General features: G+C 40.4%; 1 non-coding gene across 1 annotated transcript; it reads left to right on the top strand.

Moving 5' to 3' along the window:
- Positions 1 to 5,687: 5,687 nt before the first annotated feature.
- LOC141597756 (small nucleolar RNA R71) lies at positions 5,688 to 5,794 on the top strand. The gene has a single exon (XR_012522974.1). It is a non-coding gene; the product is annotated as a small nucleolar RNA R71 (small nucleolar RNA).
- Positions 5,795 to 16,541: the final 10,747 nt, after the last annotated feature.

Here is a 16,541-nt window from a genome sequence, read left to right as displayed (position 1 = left end):
TATTCTAACAAGCAAAGTCTTAAGAATAAAAAGCATCTACTAGGGCCTATATACACTTGTCAAGCTTCCCAAATAGACGGTTTCACAAAATTTTTCTAACATGCAACTACATGCCATGATGCAACTAACATATACACATCCTAATGCAAATGATTCTACCAACTAATATGACATGTAATCTAAATGCAAGTCCTAAATTCACATTGTTTATACCGCATCAATCAAAATAAAGCCACATAGTCATTAACATAAAGAGGAAAAAGGAGATTGGAAAGATCATACCATGCGGTCTTCAATATCCTCATGTCTCGGATGTGGCGTAGTCAATCAAAGTGAACAAGGATAAACAAACACAATATATACAAGACAATATATACAAAGGAAATGAACTTGTTTTTGGTTTTTCAATTTTTTTCAATTTTTATGATTTTTGAAATTTTTCAATTTTTATGGGTTTTTGAATAAAAGTTAAGTGTTAGAATTCCCATCCCCACACTAATATGGGCATTGTCCTCAATGGCCAAAATGATGGAAATTATGCAAAGATGATGCATGATTTCTATACTAAATGCAATTCTACACTAAGCTACACTACATGATGCATGATTTTTGTTATGACGGAGAGGATAATTTAGATTACCTCCCGTTGTGTATGCATCAACTTCCCCAAACCAAATAAGACACTATTGCTAATGTCAAAGCATTGGGGTAGTTCATGCACACACTATGCTATGCATGAAACTAGATTGTCATTTTGGATTTTACAAAAATGGGAACAAAAAGTAAGAACACCTCAATGGAACCGAGGTGTGAGTCCTTTGATGTTGCTAGGACTAAACCAACAATGATCAAAATGAAATAAAATACAAAGAGATATAGACAAACCATGGGAGTGTAGGAGTCTCCAAGGCTAGTCTTCCATCATGCTATCATCATCATCACTTCCCTCATGAGAAGTGGTCACATTGCCACCTTCCTTGGCACTTTCTTCATCACTTTCTTCATTATCTTGCTCATCATCATCTTCACCATCTCTTTCTTCATCTCCACTTGCTTCTTCCTCAATATTATCATCAATTTCTTCACCATTTCCAACAACCTCATTGTCTTCCACCACGTCCCTAGATGCACCCGGAAACAAGGCTTCTTTATCCGCCCAACTAGGCAAAGGACAAGATGGATCAAGGAGTCCTTGCCTAGCTAAATGTAAGAGGGGAGGATATTGAGCCAAATATGCATTCTTCCGATCGTCATAAGCTTGCTTGTGCATTGCTTGCATAAGAAGAGTGACATATTCTTTCCCAATTTCAACTCCTTGCGGTTTGAATTCTTCATACACAAAGGGGTAAGGCGGTATAACAATGGAAGAGGAGGGGGTTTCATGATCACCCTTTTGTTGTTGAATGATGTACTCGGCTTCTTCGGATAGGGGAAGTAGATAGTTGGTCCGGTGGACACTTAGACGACAAATCTTCGCGGGTAAAGTGAATGATCGAGCCTCACTAGTTAGCCATCCATATTTGGTGTCAAGGGGGTTTTGAGCAACCCACTTGAACTTGTTAATCATCATAGGCATATCAATAAGATGGCCACCTTCGTTTGCCTTGTACTTGTTATCCTTATTGAAATTAGGATCAAAGTGCTTGGCTAGGACCGTGACTAGGCCGCCATTAACAATAACGGTTGTACCCTTCTTCCCACTATCAACATGGAGCCATCTATCAACCAATAGCCTCAAAGAATTGAAAGGCTTGGTATGGATTCTTCCGATATTCAAAGCCGATTCAAGGAGAATAAAATCAAGTCTTGTGAAATGATTGGTGTCTTTCCTAGCAATTATGGTATTTCCCACAACTTTGTGCCATACTCTTATGCCCGGATGATGGACCAAAAGAGCACGACAAGCATGAAAATCATCAAATTTCTTCCCGGAGATTGCCTCCCAAAGAGGCTCGGGGTCATACTTTCCATAATGCTTAAAATATCTCGATTCATCGCTAAGACCCAAAATTTCACCCAATTGCTTAAAGGTAATGCGTCTACTAATGTTGGCTAGACGAAACTCAAGATTTTCCCTATCTTCAACTTTGGTGACTTTTAAAGAACTTAAGAATTCCAAGACAAGGGAGGGGTATGTCAATTCCTTTATTTCAAACAATTTCTTCAAACCCATGGCATTGAAAAAGGCTTTTGTTTGTTCAAGAACACCCAATTTCTCCAAAGCATCTTTACATATGAATTTGGTGGATTGAATTGATTTCATAGCAAACTTGGCAAATGTCTTTCTATGGGTATCGGAAATAAAAGTTACCTCCGGATAATGCAAGAGTTGATCGATTACCGGAGTAGAAGGTGATGCTCCCATAGAAGTTTGTTGTTGTTGTTGTTGCACATCCAAGTTTGGTGTTGCTACCACCATTGCCAAAGCTTTCTTTGTTTGGAGAGCTTTTTGCCTTTGAGAGAGAGCCTTTGCCTTTGGTGCCTTTGTTGCCTTTGTTGCACCCTTTGTCCTTGCCATTTGATGAACTAACCAAGAAAAGAATCAAAAATCTTCAATTTGTAGAATGCCCAAATCGATTTGAAGGTGAAAGGCTTTGCCTTTATGAAATCAAAAATTGACTCAAAGGTTGAAGATTTTGTTCTTGGTTTTGATTGTTATTGAAGATGAAGTGATTGATTTGTTGTTTGAAGGATGGTTTGATTTGATTTTGGTGGATTTTGTTGAGGGTTTTTGTTTTTGTGATGGAGAGGATGAGGGTTTTGATGTTGTGGGTAGTGTTTATGAATGAATGAATGAATGAATGAAGGTGGGAGGGTATTTAAAGAAGTCGAAATTTTCGAAAACGCAGGGCAATCCGTGCGGATTAGGCACAATCCGTCCGTGGATTCTCGCAGCTTCAAAATTTTCAGAAGCTCGCCTAAAGACGGGCGGATTCTAGGGAATCCGCTCGGATTCTTCTGTGTAGGGACGGGCGGATTTGCTTTGCAGGACGGACGGATTTCATCCCGAGAAATTTCTTTGTTTTCTTCACCGCAAAGACGGGCAGTCTTGTTCACAAGACGGACGGATTCTATGAGACGGGCGTCTTTCCAGAAATCCGCTCGGATTCTTTAACAGTCAAGAAATTTTCAATTTCAGCTCAGCTCAGGACGGGCGTCTTCTCATAAGGACGCTCGGATTGTTGAAGACGGGCGGATTCTCAGGAATCCGCTCGGATTCTGGTCCTTTGTACCCGGATTCATTTCATTCGTGCACAATGCATTTCCCTTTACCATTCTTCCATTCTTCTTCATTTCTTGTGTTCTTCATTGTGGGGGCATTACTAAGGCATGAATAGCCTAGGCAATTGCCATCCCCACACTAAGGTAAAGCACTACACATCAATTAAAATTGTTAGTCCCTCCCTCACTTCTCTCTTACATGACAATTATTTTGATCAAAGTAAATAAAAATCCAAAAATGACAAAAAATGCAATACAAGGATTGAAATGTAAGTTAGGGAGTTAGAAATATTTACAAGTAGTGGTTTAGGGAGGACTCCACCAAACTATCATTCTTGATGAGATGTCAAGGGGGCATGTCCAAGGTGTTGTTGATGTTGCTCAACACCTTGAAGAAGTAATCAAAAGCTTGTTCATTGTTATGGTAGAGGTCCTCAATAGACCGTGCCCCTTGTTGTTGATCATGATCGATGGCATGCCCAATGTAGGGATTAAAGATCCCTTCAAATTCGTCGTCCCAAAGACCACAAACTTCATTGAGTTGATCATTGAAAATCTCTTGCTTAGATGGAGACAACTCTCCCAATTTCTTTTCTTGGCCAAAGAGGCCATCCTCTTCTTCCTTGGTTGATTTTGATGAGCTTTGCAAGCTCTCCTTGTCACAATTCACTTGCTCTTTGAATGGAGCATCTTCAACTTTCTTCTTTCATTGGAGTTCCGATTTCTTCCTTTCATCTTTTCGGCTATAATGATCAATCATGAAACATGGCTCATGCAAACGAGGAGCTCTCATGGTCTTGTCAAGATTAAAAGTTATGCTTTCATCTCCCACTTCTAGAGTGAGCTCTCCATGTTTCACATCAATCACCGCACCCGCGGTGTGTAGGAAAGGTCTTCCTAAGATGATTGGAATGTTGGAATCTTCCTCCATATCAAGAATGACAAAGTCTACCGGGATGAAAAACTTCCCAATTCGCACGGGGACATCTTCCCATATCCCTAATGGTGTCTTCGTCGATCTATCGGCCATTTGGAGTGTGATATTGGTGCATTTAAGCTCTCCCATTCCCAACCTTTTACTCACCGAGTACGGCATGACACTCACACTAGCCCCTAGATCACATAAGGCTTTGTTGATCGTCGTGTCGCCAATGGTACACGGTATTGAGAAGCTTCCCGGATCCTTTAACTTTGGAGGTGAACTCCCTTGAAGTATTGCACTACTCACCTTAGTGAAGGCGATAGTCTCAAGTTTCCGGATCGACTTCTTCTTTGTGAGGATATCTTTCATGTACTTTGCATAGGCCGGTACGTGATTGATTAATTTCGTGAAAGGAATTGAGACTTCTAAATTCTTCACAATTTCCATGAACTTTCCAAGTTGATCATCAAATTTGGGCTTGGCTTGACGACTTGGAAAAGGAAGTCTAATCACAATGGGCTCCTTTTCTTTGGCTTTGTCTTCATTTTTCTTTAAACTTTCTTCTTTTGATGATTCCCCTTCTTTGGGGCTTTGCACAACAACTTCATTTTCACTAGCTTTCACAACTTTATCCTCAACTTGCTTCTTCGGTGCCTCATATCTTGTACCACTTCTCAAGTGAATGGCACTAACCGTTTCATGTCTAGGGGGATTACTTTGTGGTGGTAATTGCCCCTTTTGTCTTTGTGAGCTTGAAGATGCTAGTTGAGTCAATTGTGTTTCCAACATCTTGGTATGAGCTAGAATGTTGTTGATGGTGGTGTCTTTTGCTTGGCTATCTTTTTGCATTTGGGTGAAAAATTCTTGTTGATTATTTTGCATTTGGAGGACCGCTTTTTGGACATCAAAACCTTGGTCATTTTGGTGATTGTATGGATTTTGATTTTGGTAACCTTGGTTTTGATTGTAAAAGGGTCTTTGATTTTGGTTTCTCATGGGTGGTGGAGTGTATGTTGTTTGAGGGTTTTGAACATTTTGGCTTTTGTATGAGAGATTTGGATGGAACTTGGTGTTTTCATTGTAGAAATTTGAATAAGGGGTACCACTTTTGTAAGCTTGGAAAGCATTAACTTGTTCGGTTGTTCCCCTACACTCACTTGGGTCATGACCCAAAGTTCCACAATTCTCACATATCCCACTTGGGATTGATGAGGATGCCGTCATGGCATTGACATGATGCTTTGATGTTTTTGAGTTTTCCTCAAGTCTAGCCATAGCTTGTTCAAACTTCAAGTTGATTGTGTCAATGTGAGCACTAAGTTGAGCACCCAATTGAGTAACGGAGTCCACTTCATGCTTTCCTCCTCTAGTAGCCTTGCGAGGTCTACTATATTGTGAATTATGGACCGCCATTTCCTCAATCTTGTTCCATGTTTGATTGTCATCAACTTCGGTGAACATTCCATTTGATCCCATATTGAGAATGTTCCTAGAATCTTCATATAAACCATTCCAAAATTGTTGTACCAAAAACCATTCGCTAAGTCCATGGTGAGGACTTGAGCGACAAACACCTTTGAACCGCTCCCAAGCTTCATACAAAGATTCTTCATCCCTTTGCTTAAAACCCGTAATTTGAGCTCTTAGCACGTTAGTCTTTTCCGGTGGGTAGAATTTTTTGTAGAAAGCTAGAGCTAACTTCTTCCATGAATCTATTCCAAGGGTGGCCTTATCAAGGCCCTTCAACCATTGCTTCGCGGTGCCGATTAACGAAAAAGGAAATAAGACCCATCTAATTTGGTCTTGAGTCACGCCCGTTTGAGAGATAGCATCACAATAATCGCAAAAGGTTTCCATATGAGAATGAGGGTCCTCACTAGGCATTCCCCCGAATTGGCTCCTCTCAACTAATTGGATGAAGGCGGACTTGGCAATAAAATTTCCGGTGAGATGTTGCGGTGTAGGAGTACCATTTGGTAGATTCTCCTCGGTGGGTATAGAGTGTGACGAAAATTTAGGCATTGTAGGTGGATTTTGTGTGGTATTGTTTAATGGGTTTTCTTCTCCTTCTATTGCGAAAGGATTGACAAACTCACTAGTGGGTTGAACAACTTCACCAACACCTCCCAAATTCCTCCTAACAAGTCTCCTATTATTCGTCAAGGTTCTTTCGATTTCACGGTCAAAAGGTAACAAATCACCTTGTGACCTTCTAGACATGCAAAATATCAAACAACTCGAAAACAATTAGAACAAACCTTGAGGAGTTTTACTTCCCCAAGGTGAAAAAGTAACAACTAATAACAATAAAAGAAATCTTAAATCAATTAAACACCGTCCCCGGCAACGGCGCCATTTTTATGTGGGCGTGATGTCGTCGGGTCACATCCAATCAAACACATTTATAATACTCAACATACAACTAGTTAGAGGTAAGTCGAGGTCGATCCATGGGATGATGGTTACTCAAATTATTCAATCTAATTATGGTTGTGCTTGGGGTTGTCACAATTATAATGGGATGACGATTCTAATCTAATAGATACAATAAACAAGCAACAAAAGGAAAGATGTAAACAATGGATTAAAAATGCTAGGATATCAGGGGGTCATAGGGGATTCATGGGAATTGATCATACAAACATGTTTTCAAATTATAAGCAAGCAATTATTATTGTGATGGATTGAGTTGGGTTATATCTTACAATCCTAGGAAAGTTTGGGTCCTGGAGCCGAATCGATTAGATTGTACAACACCTACAAGTCGACTTAATCTTCCCTACTTAACAACATGCATGGTCTAATGAGACTCGAGTTGGTTTATGTCTTACAAGTCTCATTGAAAAGATAAGAGATGGTAGTAAATGCAAGGATTCATAGGCTTAGCATTTCATCAAACATAACATGTGCATGAGTTGAGATCATAACAAGCAAGCAAATAAACCATGAAAGCATATTAATTTAAGCATGAATCATTCCCCATGTTGGTTTCCCCTAATTACCCACTAATCCTAGCTAAGTAACTACTTACTCATTATCAAGTTTAACATGCTAACAAGGTTGTCAATCATATTAACAAGGTAAAACATGATGAACAAGTAAGAAAGATTAACAATAATTAAAATAAGGATTAAGAGAGTTATACCTATGGAGATTCCAAAATAATAATGCAAAGAATAATAGAAGAAATTGATGATTGATGGAAGGTTGTCAATCTCCCAATAATAACCCAAATAATCTTCAATTACCCAAAATAAAGGAAGAACAAGAGAGAGATTAAAGAACTAAAACTTGGATTAAAACTTGATTAATACTTGATTACAATATTGAAGAGAGATTTGATTGATATTAACTACACTAATTATTGATAAGAAGAACATGCTCCTCTAATTAGACTAATGGGTGAAAATTAGGGAGGATGCATTAGGGTTAACTAAGGGCTAAACTAGTAATTACACTTTTTAAGTTGAGCAAGGAGGAGCCGGTATTTTCTGAGAGAAGGGCTTCTCTTTTCGTAGCTTGAAGAATGAAACCCGTGCTGTACTGAAATCCGTGCGGATTAGAGTCGGGACGGCCGGATTTGGGCTGGGCAATCCGAGCGGATTAGAGTCGGGACGGCCGGATTTGGGCTGGGCAATCCGAGCGGATTCGGAGAGGGACGCCGGATTGTTGAGGGGAATCCGAGCGGATTCCAAGGAGGGACGCTCGGATTGTTGAGGCCGACGGACGGATTGTCTGCAATCCGTTCGGATTGTTGGTCAGCGTCAATTCTTCTTCTTTTTCTTCCCTTTTCTTCATAAATTTCTTGGGGATTTCCTTGGGGACGCAAGGATCCTTTCTCAACATTGCTCTTTTACTATGATATGTACAAAGGCCTTCTAGTCTTGTCTCTTCTTGATGCTTGGTCATTGAATACAATCAATTTAGCCTCGTTTTGCCATGAAAATGCAAGATTCTTACTCCTTTCCTACCAAGGGATCAAAATCTCAAAGAATATGCAAAACAAAGAACTAAAGATAAGAAATGACCCAAATAGGCACTAAAAAGCATGGAAACAATGGTAATTCGGGGGCTAAATATACGCCAATTATGGTCACATCAGCGATCACATATTTAAATCTCAAATTAAGAATACGTAAGGGATGATTCATTTATATAGTCAACTGATCAACAATAATCAGTAACGATTGGCTAACTAGAGTTTGACATTACTGTCGTTTGACGGTGGTGATCAGTTGATCCCTTAAGGTCATACCTATAAGACAATTCCTTTAATAGACAAATTGATTAATTGTATGACGATACAAGTTAATCAATTCCTTAAAATTGTACAATTCATTTGTGATAGAGAATATTTATATCTTATTGTAATTTGATTAAATAAGATTTATTTTAGTAATTAAAATATTTTATTACTAAAATTGATTATTGTTTATGAAAAAATGTAGATAAGAATGAATGGTTAATTATAATTACAATATGTTGTGAATTATAATTATATGACCCATTTTATTTATGTGATAAAGAATCACTAGACAATTTGTTATATGTAATTTAATTAATGCATAACATGACATTTATTTGATATATATGCATTAAATTAATTAATAACATGTTACATACTACATGTTACATATTGTGTGACAAATATTAAATTGACAAAATAAAATGGAAGTCAATTTTATACATATGGACCGAAATGGAGGGTGGAAGGAGTGTGGATGATATTATTTTATGTGATAAAATACATATAATCATGGCTATTCCATATTAGCCTTACACACCTACATTTTGGAGAAGAACAAAAGGAAAAGAGGAAGCCATGCATTCGCACAAGGCCTTACACCACCCGGCCACTCCTCTCTTTATGAGAGAATTTTGTTCTCATTTTGTCATTCTCATTCTTATGCATTCACCATTCTTATTCTCATCTTCTCATCTCTCTAAAAACAAGTTTTAGAATACATTAAAAATTTTCATCTAATATTATCATAAATATTAGATTACTAGTGTAGTAATAGAGATAATATTAGAATCTATTTAAGGAATAATAATACACTAATCTAGTTAATTAGTATATTAGTTTATCGGATTTGTTTTGGGTGCAATCAAGAGGAGGATCTCAATACTTGGGATTAAGGAGGATCATCCATTACATTTAAGCTCAAGAACAAATAAAGAAGGTGACCTTATTTGTGCCCATTATTTTGAGCCATATAACAATGTAAGGAACATTGTTTTTCTTATTTTATCTCTTATTTAGTTATGCATGCACTAGATCTAAAGAACTCATAGTAATATGTTAATTAGTTCACTATTAGAAGAGTCTAATAATAGGTATATGAACCTAACAATATTTTACCAAAAGATATAAATTTAATTTATGGAATAAATATCCGGAATATTCTAGAGCATTCCGACTCGGCATTTTAACCGGTTTCTTAGAAAATGAAGCGGTTTTTGTCCCGGACTCCAAATGAACTCTAATTACTGTCAAAACGACCGTATCGGCGCTTAGATGACGACCAAGGGGTAGACACAATTGTTTGAGCTATCACTTGACGATAAATATATGAACTGTCATAAATCGTTTCGCGTACCAAACATGCGGCTCAATCATCACTTGGTGTTTGGCGGAAGGTGTAGAAACGAGGTATCTATAGAGCCCCAATTTGACTAAGGCTTGGACAAGGCGAAAGTCAAAGTATAGTCATCAGGTCAATCGAAGATTACAACCTGACGACTATGGTGACGCGAGGCGGCTCAAAGGGACTGAACCAAGGACCTGCTGTCGGGACCATTTTAGAGTCTGTCGACTATCGGGGAGGGTCGTTTAAAGTCCATTAGACTACGTAAGGAAGCTCGCCAGCCATAAGAGGAAACCATACATGAGAACCTGCCCGCCTCTGTTTTCAAGCAAACTATCGTTGGGGAACATATAAAGTCTCGATTGTCGACAGCAACACTGCAAAATATCACTGGACAAATACACCTATCGACGACCATAAATATCTTGATCATCATAAAAGAAATCTTGAGCGAGCAATACTGCAAATTACTAGCGCGCTGGGGAAAATCAAGACTCGAACGATACTGCAAAATACCGCTACACTGGCATAACGATTTGAGCAACACTGCAATCTAATGCTGCACTGGAAGACTCGAGCAATACTGCAAAATACTGCTGCACTGGACATACGGAAGACACTGTCTGGGTTGAATCATTTCCGAGGGAACCTGCTTGTGTCTGTTTCCAAACAAATTCTGCTTCTCAATAAGTATAGTATATCGGCTATAATGAACTCTCACTCGGGATATAAATATATTGATAAAGTGTATCTTAACACCGTTGAGGAAAATGAAGAGGCATGACTGATAATGGCGTCTCTTAACCATTGCTGAAATCTGCTCGGTTGTTGCAAACGAAGTTCTGCTAAAATAACTGACGAGCCCGTGACGGCTTCAAAGGAGTCCTTGCTAGGAAACAAAATATGATGGCTTGGCAGTCCGTTTAGAAAAATAAAGCAGGTCTGGACCAAAAGAACGCCCAAAAGAACAAAGTATAATATATAGGATGTTGGAGAAGAGGCGCACCAAACTTGGGCCCACAAATAACTAATTTATAATGAATTTTTGAATTTGAGCTGAAGATCTGCGTGCGAATAGGCGCAGCAAGAGTTGTGTTATTTGGAAGGGGCACAGCTAGTGCTGCATCATTTCCTGGGTTTGTCCCTGTCCGAGTAAAAACACGATAAACCGAGTGTTTATTTCATTTATACAAAACACAAAACCTTCTCAAATTCTCTCAAATTCCAACCAAAATCCATCAAAACCTGATCAATTCGTACCATAAATTATGACCAATTGAGGTATGTATCTTATCCTTGCTTTAAATTTGCGTTTTTGATTGAATTAGGGCCGAAAATTAGGGTTTCCTCCCCCTTTAATGTCGAAAAATTGGGGTTTTGCCTCAAATGAATTTGTTTGATAAAATTGACATTAGAAATGAGTAATTGGCAATATTAAGAACATAGCCATGTATTCTTTTCGCATTTTCATCAAGTATTGAGCATTTAGCGAAAAATGAGACGGTTTCTCAGCTGTTTCGAAAATTGCTTCGACAATGTCCTTAGGATTGTCCATTTTTTATGAAACTTAGTGTTTTGGAACCCTTGTATAATGGTTAAACTTGCTATCAGGTCGAATTTTTGATTTGTGATAACTCTTTCAGGACACTTTTCTAGGGCATAATCGCTATTATAGCGAAATGCTGCCGAAATTTCGACTCAAACCCGCAACTAGGCTTGAATTTAGACTTGACTTACTCAAACCTTCTACATGTGTGGTCAGGTTTTGGAAGAAAGGGCCAAAGATGGCCGGAAATACCCTTTTTAGAGCTCGAAAACGCTTGAAACGAGCTTAAATAGGCTTGTCATGGCTTGACACGGCCTTCTCTACCTTGATTTTGCAGGTGACGTGCCTTCTACATCGGGGAGGGCCCCCATGGACGTGGACTTTGACCCTTCTCTTGCTCTCATGGGTGGCGAGAGACAGGAGGAGATATTTGAGGAGGAGGTTGAGGAGGTCCCGAGGAGGGCTAACGTGGGGCGAGGCGGTCGCCAGCTTGTGGGTGCACCCGAGTGGGCCTACAAATGGGATGGTAGACATCTCAATTGGGCAGCGGAGAGCCACCTATCTTACAGGATGGCGAGGAGTTTGGTAAGTTTCAAACTCGTCATTTCCCATTACCTTTCCTATTTGCTTGCCGTTACATTTCTCATTCGTCTTGTGTTAAAGATAGATTTTGATTTGAATTGATACAGGATGCCAGGAACATGAGGTCCTTTTCCGGCTACACGACGATGATGGAGGCTTTAGAGAGACTAACTAAGGAGGAGAAGGCCATCGTCGAGCTGGGAGCTTTCGGGGCTTTCGTAGGAGCTTGGAGGGCGATTAAGGAAAGGAAGATTCGGGCTAACCTTTGCCTAATTTTAGCTTTCGTTGATCGGTACTGGGACCGACCTCGACTTTCCATATGCCTTTTGGAGAGGTCGGGGTCACTTTAGAGGACTACGGCATGATCTCAGGTCTGCCGTGTGGAGCGAAGACTTTGGTGTGGCCGTTGACGGCCATGAGATTAGACTCGGATGAGGCGAGGAGGCTGATCAGCTGGAACCTGGTGGCAGGTGCTGCCACCGTTCCCGGGTTTGTGCCGAGTTCTTACGTAAGGGACTACTTTGCGGGTAGGACCCCGACGAGGGTGAGGATAGATGGGAAGATGGTGCCTCCTCCTCCTTGCATTGCGGAGCAGAGGGCCCGCTTGTGGTTGTGGTGGTTCTTGTCTTCAATTTACCTTGGAGACAAGGGGGAGAGGCTGTCGACAAAGCTCCTTCCCTTCCTTTCTGACTTGAGTAGCCTAGGTCGGTGGGACTGGGTTACTCCTGGCTTTGCGGTCCTCACTCGTTACATGAGGGTCATGGTACGTCCAGAGCTGATAGAGAAGGAGACTTCTCCTGCTACTGTTGGTCCTGGACTCTTGTTGGAGCTATGAACCTCTCCTTTGAATTTATGAAAGATCATTATTTCTTTCTTTCTTTATTTCTCTTGAATTATGAAAAATCATTATCGTAGAGAATTAATGATTATCTTGTCTGCAGGCGTGGGTGTACTCCTACTTTCCCAGCTTCGCGCCCAAGAGGACGGAGTCCGAGCCAAGGGCGTACCCCGTTGTGAGGGACTAGGTGGTGTGCCATAGGAAGAGCCAGCGTTCTTCTTACAATGTTTGTCGGAAGGGCGTGAATGCCCTGAAGTTTGAGGACGTAAATTCCTTTAACCCTTTTTTTATTACTTTCCTTTTCCGCTTTTATTTATAAGTGATCCTAGGAATGACCCCCCTCCCCACTTAGAGCCGATCATAGGAATGACCCCTTGTTTCCTTATTTTAGTGGGTGCCTAGACCTTGGGAGGACTACCCTGATGCTCCAGCTTTCGTGGCCGAAGTCCTTCGTCCTAGGTGCTCGAGTCGGCTGTTGCTGAGGACGTCCATGGGGCCCGTGTGGTACCTGGGCGAGCGTTTGACTCGCCAGTGCTCTCGTGACACCTTCACGGTGCCCATCGATCCTCCACGGACGATGTTTAGGGAGCCTACTAAGGCTGAGAGAAAGGCCGACTTGGCTGACGCTAGTGGTGACGCCCTCCTTCTTCCTGGCGAGGAGTACTCCGAGTTTGTTCACCAGAGGTTGGCGTACTGGCCGATCGTGGTAAGTACTTTACCTTTTCCTTGTTTTTTATTTGACTTGACAAATGACGAACGATCGTCAGATAAAGAGCCATTTGATTTTTGTAGGAGATCGAGGTGGCAGGCGTCGAGCCCCCAGCTTACCCCGAGGTGCTGGAGTCCATTGACGCGGCGGGCATGACGACGATCTCAGAGCTCCATGACTTTGGCGAGGAGGTGACCAACGCTAGCTTGGAAGAGTTGAAGCACCTAGTGAGGAGGGTAAGCCCTCAGCTTTGGCTGTCTTCATTATTTTATCGCATAGGAATGTGTTTGCTGTCTTTTTGAACCTTCTTTACATTTGAATGCAGGTGGCATCGTCTCGTACGTGGCGTTGTGGAGGGTGGCCAACTGGCTGCGGGCTACGGCCATCGAGGCACTCATAGGTGGCCGAGGACGACAGGTATGAACCTCTCACTCCCTTTTTTATTTTACTGCAATTTCTTGCATTTTATTGAAAGGATTGAAATGAGGTATTTCTTTATTTGTATGTAGAGAGAGCGCGACCTAGAGCGTGAGCGTGACCTGGAGCGGGAGCTGGCGGAGTCCCGGGAGGAGACGGCTCGTCTGTTGAGGGAGCTCGAGGTTAGAGACGCCGAGATTGCCACCCTCGAGGCGACCGTGGCTGAGTTGAGTGGCGACCAGGAGTAGCTGCCCTTCTTTTGTTGTTGTCTTGTATACATTTTGTACATTTTGGACTTTTCGGATTTTGTTTTGGGCGAGAACTCCCAGTTTGATGTAGATACCGTGTTTTGGTTGTGTATATAATGGCCTGAGTGCCTTTGCTGCTAGGTGTTTTCTGTTCCTACAGGTCAGCTTAAAAGAACAGGTTTGGTAGGTGACGGTTTGTGCCGTCATGTTGCCGAAATTTACATAGAATTTACACGTAAAACATATAGCATATAGGTGGCCTAAATTGGCGCAAAATGAAAAAAGTAAAAAAAGTGCCCAAAAATGAGCGAAAATGACAAAAATGTCCAAAAGTGACAAAAAATGTGCGACAATGCGCAGAAATGCCCAGAAATGAGTAAAAATGGCTGGACGGTAGGGAGGGCTACCCCCCCAAAAAAAAAAAAATTAAAAGGAATGTATAAGTGTGAAAAATGACAAAAAAATGCTCGTAAATGAGCAAAGAAAACGCTTAGAAATGCGTAAAAATCCCTTTTCTCCTTTATTTATGTTTATGTTTATTTTATTTCTCTTTATTTTTGTTCTTCCCTTTATTATGTCTAGCTAATTCTCTCTGCTAGGATTAGGGGAGTCGATGATTATTGTTGATTGTTAATTAGTTTGCAGATTTGTTGTTGTTATTATGTCTCTGTTGTTTATCACTGCTTAAATTGTATCCTGCTAGTTGAGTCGACGCAATTAGCTTATTTAACATTGGTAAGCCTTGACCTAGACCGGAAGGTTGGAAGGGGTGAGACCTGCAGTGAGCATTATGGCACTTTATTGAGGGCGGAAGCTAAGTTATTAGTGTTTTAGGGTGAATTGAGACCGGAAGGAGATATTCGTTGCCCCTTACACCGATACAACTGACTAATCTGTGACCTTAGCTGCAATTGACCGATGATCATTGACGACCCGACATCCTAGTTCCCTTTTCTTATTGTTAATCTCTCTTTTTATTTCCTTTTGCCTTAATCTCGTTAGTTTAATTAAATCAATTCAAACCCCTACACTGTGACATTAGACAGACCGAGTAGACAAGTGAATAGTGACCGCCTCCCTGTGGAGATCGACCCTACTTACCGCTGACTTCTGTTAGTAGTACTTAGGTATTTATTTTTGGTACCTAACGATGGTATCAACTAGATATTTACTTGGTGAGATTCATGCTATGTAAGACAAACATGAAAATAAAGGAAAATGAAATTCAAGAGTTTGAACACATGGACACATCGTGTGTTAAACTCATGTTGCAAATGACTAGTGTTTACACACTTACAATATACATCACAAGGTGGTAATATGGTATTGACTACCCGAATGTGATGTCCACATTTGTCGTTTGAGTTATTATCACAAGGTGGTAATATGGTATTGACTACCCGAATGTAATTTTTCATTTTCATTCACTACAAAACTTAGAGAAGTTAAAGAAAGAAAATACTCCAATTTCTCTCCTCTCTTGGCCGAATAACAAGAGACCAAAAATAATATTTTGGGTCAAATTTTTAAGCTAGATTAATAATATTACTAGTTCATAATATTATTAATTATTAAGAGTAACACCTTGGGTATAAGCTTTTGGGAGAGGTTCTAATTTAAACCTTTGTTCATCCATTATAAGGAAGCTCAAGAACTAACAAATAGGTGAATTTGTTGGTGCCCTTTTGATCCGAAATCCCAAAGTAAGATTGACGATTTCTTCTCTAATCTTGTTTTTAATTTGCATGCATAAGATCTAGTTATTATTTTATGAATTAATAATCACATTTGTATGAAATGTATAGAAATGGAATTAATGAATCCTAAGGAACATGTTGCGCATTCCCGAAGATCTGGCCAATATGGCAATGTCTGACGTATTTAATACAATCTGACTCCATTGTCATCCAGTAATATCCCAGACGCGTGATTTTCTTTGCCATCATGGGTCCATTCATGTGAGGACCGCACTCTCCATCGTAAACTTCTTTCATCACCTTCTGTGCCTGTGATTGATCAAGGCAACGCAAGACGACATCAAGAGGTGTTCTTTTGTACAACTCTTCGTGCATGAGGAGGTATTGAGAGGTTAGTAGGCGTATGGCGTGTTGTCCCCTCTTATCCATATCTGGTGTGTATGTACCATTGAGTTTGAAGTTTAGAATGGCTAGGAACTGGGGTTCCTCTGGGTTTTCTTCTTCATCTTTAAGGTGGTGTACATAGGTTTGTTCTGACCATCGTTGGATGCATAAAGGCATTTCGATCATGTTGTCCGACATATTGATCAAGGCTGCAAGTTTCACAAGAGCGTGTGCAAATTGATTCTCTTCACGAGGTAGGTGTAGATAAGTGACTTGATCGAAGAATTGGGCGACTTGATCTATTCTAGCCTGATAGGGTGCTACAGTTTCACTTCGAATTTTCCAAGATCCTGTAACTTGGTTAATTATCAAGGACGAGTCTCCGTGA

Source organism: Silene latifolia, chromosome 8 (assembly GCF_048544455.1).
Source record: "Silene latifolia isolate original U9 population chromosome 8, ASM4854445v1, whole genome shotgun sequence".
Lineage (NCBI taxonomy): Eukaryota > Viridiplantae > Streptophyta > Magnoliopsida > Caryophyllales > Caryophyllaceae > Silene > Silene latifolia.
The sequence above is the reverse complement of the archived record's forward strand: the minus strand, read 5'-3'. Positions and strand labels throughout refer to the sequence as shown.